The following is a 16,577-nucleotide window of genomic DNA, read 5'->3' on the forward strand; positions in this document are numbered from 1 at the left end:
ATAGGCAAGACAACAACATCTCTTTCCAGGCGATTAACGATGCATAAGCAACAGAGCTCCATTAAGGAACATATAATCTCTTCCCACAACCAGACCATCACCAGAGAAGTCTTAACAAAAAACACGGAAATCATCGATAGATACAGCGATAGCAGGCGGCTTGACATCTGCGAGGCACTACACATCAAGAAGTCAACACCAGCAATCAACAGCCAATTAATGCACAACTATATTCTACCCACTTCAAGACTCTGCACCAATATAGAAGCATCAAGAAATATGGGCCAATAGGCCCTCTGAAGTTACTTCCATTCTTCCCTTTAACTTACAAAATATTATACCCATTGTTTCTTGTTCTGTCTTGTGTTGAAAGTTTGTTTTCACCTCACCCAAATGCAGGTTATATATATATATATATATATATATATATATATATATATATATATATATATATATATATATATATATATATATATATATATGACAATGTCAGACCACGGAGGAAAAATGAAACAGGAATTTCCTTAAGTACTTTCGTATATTAATACATCTTCGTCGTCCCTTCAACTTCTAGTGTGTGGTCTGGTCAACATACTTCAGCCACGTTATTGTGACTCATCGCCTGCATTTGGATCTAATGGTCTGTTGCTGTCTGCAATCCTTGATGTCTGCAATCCAACATGTGGGTATCCAGGATACCCACATGTTGGTTGTTCTTACAGCAACATGGTGACTGTGTCCTTGTGTTGACCTGTGTTCTCACGAACCCCTGTGGGTCACCCCCTCCCTCTTGACCTCTTGAACACTCACAGGTGGTGGTGGTGGCGGTGGTGCAGATGGTGGTGGTGGTGGCGCAGGTAGTGGTGGTGGTGCAGGTGGTGGTGGTGCAGGTAGTGGTGGTGGTGCAGGTGGTGGTGGTGGTGGTGGTGGTGCAGGTGGTGGTGGTGGTGGTGCAGGTGGTGGTGGTGCAGGTAGTGGTGGTGGTGCAGGTGGTGGTGGTGGTGGTGCAGGTGGTGGTGGTGGTGGTGCAGGTGGTGGTGGTGGTGCAGGTGGTGGTGGAGGGGAAGGAGGGAGAGTCTCAGAGAGGTGAGATACAGTCTACTTCCTTCCGCTTCTCAGGACGGGTTAATGGTCCTGGGTTAGTTGTGTATGGCCTCCCTTAGTGGCCAGCCGGCCTCCTCCCCCACTCCTCTCTCCTCACCCCTCATTCCCTCTCCCAAACACTACCCCGCATTCTTCCCCCCTCCCCACACACCCCTCCCCTTCCCTTCCCTTCCCTGTGATTGGTTCTCGTGTCTCCTTACCCCTTCCTTCCCTTTCCTTGCCCTGGTGCCTCCTGATGGCCTGGGGTATGGCCAGGAGCGGTCTCACCCTCCCTACTCCCGCTCCCCCACTACCACACTTCACATTACTTCTGAACGGATTCCAGCTTTCTTTACAGGCAGCTCGTCCAGTTCCTGCCTCGCTCCTGCTGCTCTCTTCTCCCGGCTCTTCTTCCAGCAGGGTCGCTGGGTACGGCAGGCTGGGGAGAGAGGGAGGGAGGGAGGGAGAGAGAGAGAGGGAGAGAGAGAGAGAGAGAGAGAGAGAGAGGTGGGGGAGGGGGGAGGAGCTAGAGAGTCAAGGGGGACGAGGAAGCCAAATGATGGTAGAGGAAATTGCTAGAGATTACGGTAATGCAAATGAGGGAATGATAACTCCGTCATTACAAGTCGCCCAGATGGAATAATTTGAAGATCGGAGACGATAATGCCGTCGGTCTTGTGGGTGAGGGTCTTGGGGTCATTTACTTACCTTTCAGACCTCGTGGAGGGAGGTGTGCTTGAGACAGGCGGGAGATGACAGCACATTAGGCACACAGTTGAGGCTGTATGGCATCCAGTCCGCTGTCGGAACACTGTTTACCTAATAGTGACGCTGAGAAAGTCTTACTCGGGTTGCATCTGTTGCATTTAAGTAGCTTGCTTTATGATCTTTCCTTACGTCTTGGCTAATGTACATTGTGCCGTCTCTCTGACCCTCAGGTTCTTCTTTACTTCAGTTTATATTTCACCGAAGAACTGATCATAAGGAACACACAAGGTAAATATCCTGTTTATTTATGTATATTAATATCGTATACATTATGCGCGATATGTATATTACGTGTATGATATACATTATATTGGAACGTTAGTTGTACGGTGCACATTATGTATACCACATTACAAGTTGACTGATAAACATGAAGTACACCAGTGTGTTAACTCGTAACACCGTTACGTAACACAGGGGAGCCGGTCGGCTGAGCGGACAGCACGCGGGACTTGTGATCCTGTGGTCCTGGGTTCGATCCCAGGCGCCGGCGAGAAACAATGGGCAGAGTTTCTTTCACCCTATGCCCCTGTTACCTAGCAGTAAAATAGGTACCTGGGTGTTAGCCAGCTGTCACGGGCTGTTTCCTGGGGGTGGAGGTCTGGTCGAGAACCGGGCCGCGGGGACACTAAAAGCCCCGAAATCATCTCAAGATAACCTCAAGATAACCGTGATCTGTCTGCTTGTTACGTCCGTATTATTTTGTCAATAGCAAATGATGTGTGTGTTAATGGTTAACTTGTAAGTGATTTCAGGTCATTCAACTAATTCCCCTTATGGCAGTTCCCAAGCAACCAAACTCCTCAACTAATTCCCCCCCTAACAACCTATTCACCTAGCAACCAATGCCCTCAACAACCATTTAAAGGTGTCGTAGTCCGAACGGTCCAGGTTCGATTCCCGGGGGAGGCGGAAACAAATGAGCAGGGCAGAGTAGACATAATAGAGGAAAAAATAGATTGGTTAGAAAGGCGAGGTCCAAGAGCTAATAGCTCGATTCTGCAGACACAAATAGTAAATACACATACACACACACACACACATACACACACACACACACACACACACACACACACACACACACACACACACACACACACACACACACACACACACACACACACACACAGTTTTCCGTTAGTATTGCGAAAGCGGAGGAAGTAAGCCGTCAGTTGTGACTGGTTTTTTGTTGAGGCGACCATGAGGCGACCATGAGGCGACCATGAAGCAACCATGAGGCGACCATGAGGCGACCATGAAGCGACCATGAGGCGACCATGAGGCGACCATGAGGCGACCACGAGGCGACCATGAAGCGACCATGAAGCGACCATGAAGCGACCATGAAGCGACCATGAGGCGACCATGAGACGACCATGAGGCGACCATGAGGCGACCACGAGGCGACCATGAGGCGACCACGAGGCGACCACGAGGCGACCATGAAGCGACCATGAGGCGACCATGGAGGCGACCATGAGAAGACCATGAAGCGACCATGAAGCGACCATGAAGCGACCATGAGGCGACCATGAAGCGACCAGCGTGACTGACATGCTAATGTAGCCTGGGGGACACTAATATGACACTGGGCACGCTAATGATGCCTCGGTGTTGTCACCATCGGCATCCAGGGAGGCACTCACATGGTTGGAGGCACTCACATGGTTGGAGGCACTCACATGGTTGGAGGCATGGTGGTGTTCAAGTACGGTAAGAGTGTGTGTGGAGGTGAGGTGACTATGGGAGGAGTATCCGCTGCTCTTACTAACGCCTGCCATCTTACCTGCCTGACGCTCCTTAATTAAGATGTGTTGTGTACAGGTGGGTAGTTCTCAGACGTGGCGCCTGCACCGCTGGGCACCCGCCTCTCCGCTCTCTGAGTGTGCATGCCTAGGGGGTGTGGAACATAATATTTGGCGGTAAACACTCCTCTTCCGGGCTCTCTCCTGTCTCATTACTGTCTGCTCTCCCTGTCTCACTCCTCTCCCTGTGTCTCCTCTCCCTGTAGCCAGCTTCCCGGCACCTCCTGGTCTGTGTGGTAATATAGTTGAAATCACTGTCTCACTGGATAGTGGCCCGTTCCTCCCTACACTCTCCCATGCCCTATATCCAGTCTTCCACCTCTCTCTCCCACTCTTCCAACCCATTCACTCCTTCTCTCTCTCCCACCCCTGACCCCACTTGACCTGGGCATCGTGGGCACGTCAGGGCAGCACGAGGAAAGGGGGGGGGGAGGGAGCGTCTGGAGGTATTGTGTGACCTCCGACTGCTAAAAGAAATCATTTGACCACACCACGACCACTCCATTACTGACGACCTCTCTTAACCAGGCTCTTAACGGGGGGGGGGGGGGGTCGAGAGGGAAGGGGGGGCGGGGGGTGGTCGTAGGGGGGGGGGGCGTGAGGTTTAATGAGGGGACTTCATTTTGGAGTTGTATAAAAAACGTTCCGTTCCAGGAGTTCCAGGAGTGTTCCATTCTACTGGACCTGAATAATCAAGTTCGGCGTTACTTAAGGTGCTTGACTTAACCAGCTCCTGCCAGTGAATACAGTCTGAACAGTCTTGAGGTAGTTCCAGGTGATTAAGGCTTGTATGTATGAAGCAGTTGGAGGTGATTAAGGCTTGTATGTATGAAGCAGTTGGAGGTGATTAAGGCTTGTATGTATGAAGCAGTTGGTGGTAATTAAAGCTTGTATGTATGAAGCAGTTGGTGGTGATTAAGGTTCGCATGAACCTAACGAAGGTAGTTAAGAGATGCGAGGTGGTGCAGTAAATCAGGTCGTAAACAAAGTCTCTGGCCTAAGTTTTGATCTTTCTCATCTTCTCGTGTAAGAATTTGTCTGGCCTTCATAATATACTAGGGCCAGATTCACGAAGCAGTTACGCCAGGCACTTACGACCCTGTACATCTTTTCTCAATCTTTGCGGCTTTGTTTACAATTATTAAACAATTAATAAGCTCTGAAGCACCAGGAGGCCGTTTATAACAATAACAACAGTTGATTGAGAAGTTTCATGCTTGGAACTATTTAATAAATGTAACCAAAGTCGTCAAAGATTGAGGAAAGATATACACGTTCGTAAGTGGTAACTGATGTCCAAGTCCTCTCTCTAATTCCTATCCTCTGTTAGATTTTGACTCTGTCAAAGTCTAAGTCATTTTTTGAGATCCCATCTAAAGCACAAAATCTTAAGAATCATCAAGCGCAAACTCTGTATTTTGTGAGGAAATAATTAATATTGTTTTCTGACTCTTTGGAGCAGTTGGCTTGGTGGGAGGCTGAGAGCAGGTGAGTGAGTGAGTGCTCGTCCTCTTAACCTGAGGTAGTGATGGTACCTCTTCTAAGACCTCCTCTTGACCTGAGGTAGTGGTGGTACCTCTTCTAAGACCTCCTCTTGACCTGAGGTAGTGGTGGTACCTCTTCTAAGACCTCCTCTTGACCTGAGGTAGTGGTGGTACCTCTTCTAAGACCTCCTCTTGACCTGAGGTAGTGGTGGTACCTCTTCTAAGACCTCCTCTTGACCTGAGGTAGTGGTGGTACCTCTTTTAAGACCTCCTCTTGACCTGAGGTAGTGGTGGTACCTCTTCTAAGACCTCCTCTTGACCTGAGGTAGTGGTGGTACCTCTTCTAAGACCTCCTCTTGACCTGAGCTAGTGGTGGTACCTCTTTTAAGACCTCTTGACCTGAGCTAGTGGTGGTACCTCTTCTAAGACTTAGTACCAGGGCACCAGATACCTGAGTACCAGGTACTCAGGTACGGTAAAAATGAGGACCTTAAACATAATTCATGCTACAAAACACAATCAAATCTGCCCATAGTTGGAAAACAGCATGTAAAGGATTTGGGAATAATGATGTCCGACGACCTAACGTTTAGGGAGCATAACCAAGCAAATATTGCGTCAGCCAGAAAAATGATCGGATGGATTACGAGAACTTTCAAATCCAGGGATCCCATCACAATGGTTGTACTCTTCAAGTCACTTGTGTTGTCCCGTCTTGAGTACTACTCAGCACTCACCCTTCCCCCTTCAGAGCAGGAGAGTGCGCTGAAATAGAGGGAATACAGAGAACATATACGGCACGCATAGACGAGATAAAGCACCTAAATTATTGGGATCGTCTCAAAGCTCTCCAAATGTACTCACTAGAAAGAAGCTCAGTGTGTGATTGTGATGTGCTGTTCTCTTGAGTTATGGCAACCCAGACCCGATCATGCATATATGTATGTGTGAGAGAGAGAGAGAGAGAGAGAGAGAGAGAGAGAGAGAGAGAGAGAGAGAGAGAGAGAGAGAGAGAGAGAGAGAGAGAGAGAGAGAGAGAGGGAGGGAGAGAGGGAGAGAGAGGGCCTTGGGAATTGTGTTTGGAGCGAGATTGGCTTCATAATTGTAGACGTCCTCCAGTGATTGTGTCATTTCTGCTAGAGGGCGCTGTGTGTGTGTCAGGGAAATGCGATTGGGCTTCCATTCTCGACAGCTCTTTCGGTCACCAGAATCATTAAGTTATGACATTTGACGAAGTGTGTGCATGCGTGCGCTCGCGTGTGTGCGTGCGTGCGTGTTTGGGGATAAATGGACGTAGTTGAATAAAAATTGGTCTGGAGTTAGTACATTAGAGAAAACAAAAGCTGAAAAGGTGGAGTCCAAGAGGTGGAGTCAAGTTCGAGCCTGCAGGCACCAGTAATAAATACACACACTGGTCCTCCTTGCAACGGTGAAACAAGGCACCTGGCGGAGAACTTGGGAACTATACTGGCTGTGTTGTCGCCACACACACACACACACACACACACACACACACACACACACACACACACACACACACACACACACACACACACACACACGCACACACACACACACACACACACACACACACACACACGCGCGAGGTTGCAATATTTACAGCGTCAGTCCTCCAAAATAACTGAAGAACTGAAATAACTTGTTGTGTTGCGGGTTGATATAAAGGATTGTGTTGCTCTGAGGGATTGAGGATGCTGGTGGGGATTGAGGATGCTGGCGGGGATGAGGATGCTGGCGGGGATGAGGATGCTGACAAGGATGACGATGCTGGCAAGGATGAGGATGCTGGCAAGGATGAGGGATCCATGACTCTTGAACGCGAGCCGCTCTTTATCTGGCCCTGGAGGGGTGGGGGTTATGGGGGTAGCCACGGCTCTTTCAGGGGGGTAAGGGGGGCTCTTTGGGCTGAATGAGCCTTAAAGGGGTGATGAGGGGTGCCGTTAAAGGGAAGGGGGCGGAAGTGGGCATGGCCCCCTTAAAGAGGAAATGTACCAAAATAGCTCTCTTGTCTTTACTCTTAAAGAGTAACAATATTTTGTGATCACGATATAAAACGTTCATGGGAGATGAGGGTATATATTATGGGGTATTAATTATGGGGGTTTGAATTATGGGGTATTAATTATGGGGTTTAAATTAAGGGGTTTAAATTATGGGGTTTAAATTATGGGGTATAAATTATGGGGTATAAATTAGGTATAAATTATGGTGTATAAATTAGGAGGTATAAATTAGGAGATATAAATTATGGAGTATAAATTATGGGGTTTAAATTAAGGGGGCGACTAAAAGAGGGTTTAAACAGAAGGCTAAATGGGGGGGGGGTTATACAGGGAGTTTATTTAAACGTAAACATAGTCTCTCGCGTGCGTGCGCTCGGGGATACATTCACTTCTGCTTTAGGAGAACGACCCCCCCCTCCCCCCCCCCCCCAATGTCTCGTAAACAGAAGACCAGGGTGGTGGGTGGTGGTACGTCAGGGGGGGGGGGTCTTGACAGGGTGGGGCTCGTAGCTGTGGTCCCAGTGAACATATCCAGCTGGGAAGGTCCTAGACTAGGTGTAGCAGCCTCGGAGAGGAGAGTCATATTTACACGAAATGTTTGTGGAGAAAAAATGGCGAGTGGAGTTGTGCAAGGTTGCATCCTTGGACCCTCGCTGTTGTTGTTGATGTCCACTTGGCACACATGTGTTGTATCAACAGGTGTGTAAGGAGGGGGGGCAGGGCTAGCATCTAACAGCCTGGTTGACCAGATCACTAACCAGGAGGCCTGGTCAGAGACCGGGCCTAGTACACATTGAACCAGTGACCCGATACTATGACTATGCAGTGACTATTTTCATTTCTTTTTCTTATCAAATTTACCCTTAAAACTGCCTGTCGAATTGGTCCCAACCGCTTCTGTTGACGATTCCTTAACTGATGAAGTTCCTTGAGTCATCTCTGTGACTCGTCTCCAGCTTCCATGTGTCCCCTTATTCTTCTGTCTCTCACTTCTCACAGTGCTTGTGTGTCTGTCTTATTCCTTCATTCGTGTGTGGAGCGGTCCACTTCTCTCAGTCTTCTCTCATAGCTCAGTCCCCTTAGCTCAGGTGTGTGTGGAGATGGAACTGAGGAAGGTAGAGTAGGAAGCTGTGAAGGCATGAGTTAAGAGTTCCGGAACTGAGAGAGAGAGAGAGAGAGAGAGAGAGAGAGAGAGAGAGAGAGAGAGAGAGAGAGAGAGAGAGAGAGAGAGAGCAAGAGCAAGAGAGAGAGAGAGCAAGAGAGAGAGAGAGAGAGAGAGAGAGAGAGAGAGAGAGAGAGAGAGAGAGAGAGAGAGAGAGAGAGAGAGAGAGAGAGAGAGCAAGAGAGAGAGAGAGAGAGAGAGCAAGAGAGAGAGAGAGCAAGAGAGAGAGAGAGAGAGAGAGAGAGAGAGAGAGAGAGAGAGAGAGAGAGAGAGAGAGAGAGAGAGAGCAAGAGAGAGAGAGAGAGAGAGAGAGAGAGAGAGAGAGAGAGAGAGAGAGAGAGAGAGAGAGAGAGAGAGAGAGAGAGAGAGAGCAAGAGAGAGAGAGAGAGAGAGAGAGAGAGAGAGAGAGAGAGAGAGAGAGAGAGAGAGAGAGAGAGAGAGAGAGAGGTAAGGCAGGGCGGGTAATCCAGCCAAAGTGAAGTAGTCTTACCAAGGGTTGCAGCATGAGAGCGGTGCGCGGCTGCCACATATATTCCCATTACTTTACAACCACCTGCAGGGAGGCTGTAGGTCTGGGCGCCACCTCAACTATAACACAACTTTAATCATGGAACCCTTACAAAAATTACTGCCAGGTATCGTAACCCTCAGGTATCGTAGCTATCAGGTATCGTAGGTATCTGGTATCGTAACTATCAGGTATCGTAGCTATCTGGTATCGTAACCATCTGGTATCGTAACTATCAGGTATCGTAGCTATCTGGTATCGTAACTATCAGGTATCGTAGCTATCTGGTATCGTAACCATCAGGTATCGTAACTATCTGGTATCGTAACCGTCAGGTATCGTAACTATCAGGTATCGTAGGTATCTGGTATCGTAAACATCAGATATCGTAGCTATTTGGTATCGTAACCATCAGGTATCGTAACTATCAGGTATCGTAGCTATCTGGTATCGTAACCATCAGGTATCGTAGCTATCTGGTATCGTAACCATCAGGTATGGTAGCTATCTGGTATCGTAACCATCAGGTATGGTAGCTATCTGGTATCGTAACCATCAGGTATCGTAGCTATCTGGTATCGTAACCATCAGGTATCGTAGCTATCTGGTATCGTAACTATCAGGTATCGTAACTATCTGGTATCGTAACTATCAGGTATCGTAACCATCAGGTATCGTAACTATCAGGTATCGTAACCATCAGGTATCGTAACTATCAGGTATCGTAACCTTGAGATATCGTAGCCATCAGATATTGCAACTATCTGGTATTGTATCTATCGGGTACAGGAATTGTCAGGTATCGCAAACAAAATATATTAACGGAAGTCTCGTGCGTAACTATCAAATGTCGTAACTACTTGAGTTTAGTAACAACATAAGCAAGGCAATTGACCTGATTATCCAGTTACCTAATTAACCAGCACGGTCTCTTGTATAAGGTACTGTATCTATAAGGGACGTCAGGTGTATAAGGCACAGTCCCTTGTATAAGGCACCGTAGCTGTATAAGGCACCGTAGCTGTTCAAGGCACCGTACCTGTACAAGGCACCGTACCTGTATAAGGCACCGTACCTGTACAAGGCACCGTACCTGTACAAGGCACCGTAGCTGTATAAGGCACCGTAGCTGTATAAGGCACCGTAGCTGTTCAAGGCACCGTACCTGTACAAGGCACCGTACCTGTACAAGGCACCGTACCTGTACAAGGCACCGTACCTGTACAAGGCACCGTAGCTGTATAAGGCACCGTAGCTGTATAAGGCACCGTAGCTGTACAAGGCACCGTACCTGTACAAGGCACCGTACCTGTACAAGGCACCGTACCTGTACAAGGCACCGTACCTGTACAAGGCACCGTAGCTGTATAAGGCACCGTAGCTGTATAAGGCACCGTAGCTGTACAAGGCACCGTAGCTGTACAAGGCACCGTACCTGTACAAGGCACCGTACCTGTACAAGGCACCGTACCTGTACAAGGCACCGTACCTGTACAAGGCACCGTACCTGTACAAGGCACCGTACCTGTACAAGGCACCGTACCTGTACAAGGCACGGTACGTAATCTGTGAGAGGGTTGCAAGAGGTCGCCAGAAAGTACAGTTGCCAATGGTACTCAGCTTTAGGACAGAAATATTGACGTTTGGCTTAATAATTAGAGCTGGCCGAGAGCTTCCGTGTGTGGTGTTGGGGCCATATATATAGGTGAGGCCGGGAGGTGGAGTGGCTCCCAGGGTATGTAGGGGGCCTGGGGTGAGGCCGGGAGGTGGAGTGGCTCCCAGGGTATGTAGGGGGCCTGGGGTGAGGCCGGGAGGTGGACTGGCTTACACCCTCACCCTCCACCCACCCACCCTCACCCTCACCCTCCACCCACCCTCACCCTCCACCCACCCTACACGGGCAGACCAACTTGTCATAATCCTGGGAAGTGTGTGGACAGATCTCGGGATCTTTGCCTTAGATTAATCTATTGATTCACTCCTGAAGCCTGGCTGCTTAAGGGAGGTGTGGGAGGTGTGTGAGGGAGGTGTGTGAGGGAGGTGTGTGAGGGAGGGTGGGAGGGAGGGTGGGAGAGAAGGTAATACGGAGTGGGTAATGTATTCCATTGCATTAGAGGTTGTATGGGGTGCATTGTTGCTTTGATGTGTTGCGCGCCTGTTGTTGTATGTGCTGGGGCCGGTGCTGTATGTGGGTGTATGTGCTGGGGCCAGTGCTGTATGTGAGTGTATGTGCTTGGGGGGGGATAATGTGTATTGTTTATGCTGGGACCTCCAGAACACATGTTCCTGACATTAGAAATCCTCACTGAAATCATTAATGAAGAGTTCAAGGTTTACTCTCACACACTTAGTTACTGTGTAGCAGCCTCCTGTAGGGGAGAGATGAGAGGGAGAGAGAGAGAGAGAGAGAGAGAGAGAGAGAGAGAGAGAGAGAGAGAGAGAGAGAGAGAGAGAGAGAGAGAGAGAGAGAGAGAGAGAGAGAGAGAGAGAGAGATGTTGTGTCTGGGATGAGGGACGCGTTGTCATGGTGATTCTGGAGGCTGACGAACTTCAAGCTGATGAAGCAGACATGGAAGCCCTGCCAGCACCCCCACACGCGTCGCCAGCTTGTGCTGAGGTTCTCAGTCAGCGTTAAGCTTGAGCTCCGATCTCCAGTTACCAGTACCTGTGGCAAGGTGTAGCTGATGCCTGTGTAGTGTATCACTCTACACAAGGTGTAGCTGATGCCTGTGTAGTGTAGCACTCTACACAAGGTGTAGCTGATGCCTGTGTGTGACCAGTGGAGGGACCTTCACAGCATTCTGATTCACAGAACCTCCTCTCCTTCAGCGTGGGGACTTGTGTCCTCCACATGACTTACTGAGATGGTTTTCTGCTGTGTTGGGGGGGGGGGGTGCTGGGTGTCTGGGGCCTGTCTGGTGCGTGTCCGTGTGTCTGGAGCCTGTCTGGTGCGTGTCCGTGCGCCACACGGACACGGGAAGGCATGTGAAGCCCAGTCAGGGAGATGGTTTCCTACAGGTTACTCTTTGATCTGCCACAAGTAATTAAGACCACTCTCGTCCCTCTCAGAGCGGCACTCACAGATGGCACACACACACACACACACACACTCACACTCACACTCACACTCACACTCACACTCACACTCACACTCACACTCACACACACTCACACTCACACTCACACACACACACACACACACACACACACACACACACACACACACACACACACACACACACAGACCAAAGGTATGCCAAAGGTATGCTACTAGACTAGTCCCAGAACTGAGAGGCATGAGGAAAGGCTGCGGGAAAGGCACCTTACGACACTGGAAGACAGAAGAGTAAGGGGGGGACATGATCACAACCTACAAAATCCTCAAGGGAATCGACCGGGTAAACAAGGATGAACTATTCAACACTGGAGGGACGCGAACAAGGGGACACAGGTGGAAGCTGAGTACCCAAATGAGCCACAGAGACATTAGAAAGAACTTTTTCAGTGTCAGAGTAGTTAGTAAATGGAATGCATTAGGAAGTGATGTGGTGGAGGCTGACTCCATACATAGTTTCAAATGTAGATATGATAGAGCCCAGTAGGCTCAGGCACCTGTACACCAGTTGATTGACAGTTGACAGGCGGGACCAAAGAGACTAAGCTCAACCCCCGCAAGCACAATTAGGTGAGTACTGAGGCGCTGAAACAGCTAACTGGCAGCTCTTGGGTCTCCGGTGACGTCAATGAGCCTGGAACCCAATTCTTTGAGGAATCCCAAGGCACTCTTACCCCAGGGACCATGCGTCTCTGACACTATGGGAACAAAGGTGTATTGACCTTCCAGTCGCCTGTACTTGAATGATTTTGTTGTGTCCCTGTGGTTGGCCGCCCCACCTGCGTGATCAGCACCGAAGTGTACATAAGTGTCAGCCAGGGGTGGATACACATGTGTAGTCCCACACCAACTGTGCCTTTTTATGGCATCGCATCAGGGCGAGGTCTTCCGGGTGTTGGTCTCCTAAGATGCGAGGTTCTCTCTCTGCTGGGCACTGAGCTGAGACAAGGCTTCTCTTGATGATGTCATTGACCTCGTTGTGTCTTGCATGCCAGCCCTTTGTGCTTCCGCAATGCAACCCATGCAGTCCATATTGGTCTGCTTCCACCCTGTTGCAAATACACTTGTATTGAGAGTGAATTGGGGCACCAAGGCGGAGGGCCACTGCTACACGAAGGGATTCTGGATCTAGACGTGTGCCCATTGCCGACATGGGTACTGCCAGGAGGAAGTCTCCTGCATGGGGGGCACTCACTGCTCTGAGGCGGGCTTTCTCCTTGTCTGATGTTGCGGCGCTGAGCATGGCATCAGCTACTTTTTCCACTAGAGGGTGGTCCCAGCCGGACTGTTTGTGTTGTTTTGTTGGCTCTATAATGGTTGCTGGGGCTGCAAGAACATCCCACTGATTTGAACATTCAGTGAGAGCAGGATCGTGTATTCCTGCTGAATCCCTCAGTGGTTCAGGAAGGATCTCTCTGACGAGGTCTTACAGGGAGGGTTGCTTACTCTCATTGAGAGTCGTCCAACGGAAGGTTCACTAGAAGACTTTCACTAGCATGGACCTCAGAACGGTGCCATACATATTTAATTTGAGGCTGAGATATATATATATATATATATATATATATATATATATATATATATATATATATATATATATATATATATATATATATATATATATATATATATATTTATATATATATATATATATATATATATATATATTTATATATATATATTGGCTTACTTCAGATTCATTAAAGACCTGGGTAAATACTAATTTTAAAATAGGACCTGTGGTTTATGAAACCAAACTTGCTTGTAACATTAGAGACGGGGCGGGGAGGGGGGGGGAAGTGGAGTGTTCCACACAGTGGCCTGGACATGTTTATGGGCCAGCCTGGTGGAGTATATATAGGAGCTGTGTTGAATGGTCCAGACGGCCTTCCTTAATGTCTGTCTGTCTGTCTCTCTCTCGCTCTCTCTCTCTCTCTCTCTCTCTCTCTCTCTCTCTCTCTCTCTCTCTCTCTCTCTCTCTCTCTCTCTCTCTCTCTCTCTCTCTCTCGCCCTCTCTCTCTCTCGCCCTCTCTCCCCGCCACAACCCAGCCCAGGAACAGTCGGCGTCCTCCCGCCCGCCCGCCCACGCTAAAGGGGACCTGCTAGGTCCGTCCTTGCAGGGCTGGGGACGCACACACCAAGGCACCAATTGCTAGGGGTTGCTATGGGAGGAGGCACACACACACTAGGCCGGCGGAGAGGCTCTCTTAAAGGTGGATAGCGGCTCAAGCTGTGGTGTAAAGATCAGTGCCGTCGATGACTATATGGTAGCGGACATGAGAGATGCCTCAGTGGTAGCTCTGGTCAGTGGTAGGGTTGGTGTGGTCAGTGGTAGGGTTGGTGTGGTCAGTGGTAGGGTTGGTGTGGTCAGTGGTAGGGTTGGTGTGGTCAGTGGTAGAGGGCTGGGGTTGAACCAGTGTTGATATTGCTATCTCCAAATGTTGTGTTTTTTCACTGCTATAGACAAAGTATGAGGAGTAGAACATTTCAATTAATTTTCCTAAGATCTGCGCTTAACGTTTAACAGTTGTGGAGGAGGTTATCTTGAGATGATTTCGGGGCTTTGGTGTCCCCGCGGCCCGGTCCTCGACCAGGCCTCCACCCCCAGGAAGCAGCCCGTGACAGCTGACTAACACCCAGGTACCTATTTTAATGCTAGGTAAGAGGGGCATAGGGTGAAAGAAACGCCGCCCATTGTTTCTCGCCGGCGCCTGGGATCGAACCCAGGACCACAGGATCACAAATCTAGCGTGCTGTCCGCTCGGCCGACCGGCTCCCCGGAAAGGAAAAAGACCGGCTCTCCGAGGAAAACTAATGTACTAAATTTTTGTTTATAAAGTATTTAGCCAGATGGTATCTGGTGGGCAATATCAAAATAGTGATGGGGTGCAGTATGTGGTGGTGGCATGTTGTTCTCTCTCCAACTGTGATGCACCTAACCCGACCATGTTGGCACATAACCCGACCATGTTGGCACATAACCCACAGCAATCATGGTGCCAAGTTTCGTGAGGCTAGCCACAAGCCTCTGCAAGGCGTTCCAATTTAAGCACAGTCAGCTCACAACCAATGGGCTCTGGGTTGGAGTGCTGGGCAGGACGAGACGGTTGGGCACGATGCCATACATCCATGCCTCTTTTAACCAATTAATAATTAGGAAGCTGGGAGTGAAGTGTCTAGGGTTGCATCAGGGTGAGCGGGATGTCGTTGGCTGGGGCGCCGTGGATCACTCAAACAAGGGTCCAGTCCCCGACATGGGGTAACCAAACCCATGTGATTATGGAGGGACCTGGTGGCCAATACCAGATTAATTGATAGAGATTAAGCCGTAACTTGATCAGCTACCCGAAACTCTAGAGAACTCTAGAACACACTTCACTGCCACAAACGTATAAGAGAAACGAAAGGAAAGAGATGAAGAGTGAAGTAATTAGTGAGGGTGTGGGGTGAGAGAGGTAGAGAGGTGGGAGGAACGCGGAGGGTCGTCAACTGAAAGTGAGAGTTTGGAGGGGGGTGGAGGGAGAGGAGTAGATAGGTTGAAGAATAGATAGTAGAAGTAGAAGAGTAGAAGAAGAAATGCTGCCACCATCAATTCTATACCATTTCATACAAGACAAGGAATGGAACTTGTCTGTATCACCAATATTCTCATATTCTCAAGGATGTTATCAAGAGGTTATTATTAGTATGTTCCATCTGTATCATGTACTCATTAATATCATGAACCCAGTAACCGCAGAGGCTTTCTCACCTCAACTCAAAAACTCTAGGGAACAAAGTTAAAGACACCTTAAATAATAAATTCATGTATTATATTTCACATAAGTATCATAATTTAAGCAATTCAAATGTTCAAGTTTAATATGCAAAGTGAATCATCATCCAAGAATTCGAGAACCCTACAACTGGACTGCCCCTGATCCTCACACAACATATGTAAACACGACCAAGTCACCTGAATGTTCAACTCACCAAGTGTCTGCCTATGGCTGGATAGAGAGGCGGGGGGGGGGGGGGGGGAGTCTGCAGTTGTCCGGCAGCGTCACCCCCCGTCCGGCGACAGCCTATCTCGACGGCTGGCCTCTGCTCTGCTCTGCTGGCTGGTCTCCTGTTCTATCTTCTCTGTGCTCTGCTCTCCGAGTATATATTGGGGAACCTAGTAGCTAACTCCGCCCACAAGTAGATAGACTCAGGCACTCTACCAAACCACTCCTTAAACGTCGGCATGTTTGAAGACTAACAGGCTACAATTATCCGATTAGCGGAACCAAGGTGAAATTCGCATGACTTGACCTCAGGTCAACTTGAGGTCATTAACGCTTAGAGGTGTGAGTCTCAGGCCGACAAACTGGCGCCTCTCAAATCCTTGTCTGTGACTCATGAACTATATATATTTTTAAATAAAACTAAACCAAACACCTTTACGGTGTTACAAGGGGAGAAATGATCACCACATACAAAATTCTCAGGGGAATTGTCAGGATAGACAAGGATGGATTATTTAACACACATGGTACACGAATAAGGGGACATAAGTGGAAGCTGAGTACCCAAATGAGCCAGAGACATTAGAAAGAACTTTTTCAGTGTCAGAGTAGTTAGTAAATGGAATGCACTAGGCAGTGATG

At 48.7% G+C, this 16,577-nt stretch overlaps 1 protein-coding gene across 6 annotated transcripts in view; it reads left to right on the forward strand.

Annotated features, from left to right (window-relative positions):
- Positions 1–16,577, forward strand: part of LOC123774077 (protein FAM110B) — a 119,640-nt gene that overhangs the window by 44,225 nt on the left and 58,838 nt on the right. For 4 of the 6 annotated variants that reach the window (XM_069318770.1, XM_069318774.1, XM_069318768.1 and 1 more), the window contains exon 2: positions 5,116–5,144. The exons of the other annotated variants lie outside the window; for them this stretch is intronic. The gene's annotated coding sequence lies outside the window, so the exon portion shown is untranslated. The remainder of the gene's footprint in view (positions 1–5,115; positions 5,145–16,577) is intronic. 6 annotated transcript variants of the gene reach the window in all.

This window comes from Procambarus clarkii, chromosome 91 (genome assembly GCF_040958095.1).
Source record: "Procambarus clarkii isolate CNS0578487 chromosome 91, FALCON_Pclarkii_2.0, whole genome shotgun sequence".
Classification (NCBI taxonomy): domain Eukaryota; kingdom Metazoa; phylum Arthropoda; class Malacostraca; order Decapoda; family Cambaridae; genus Procambarus; species Procambarus clarkii.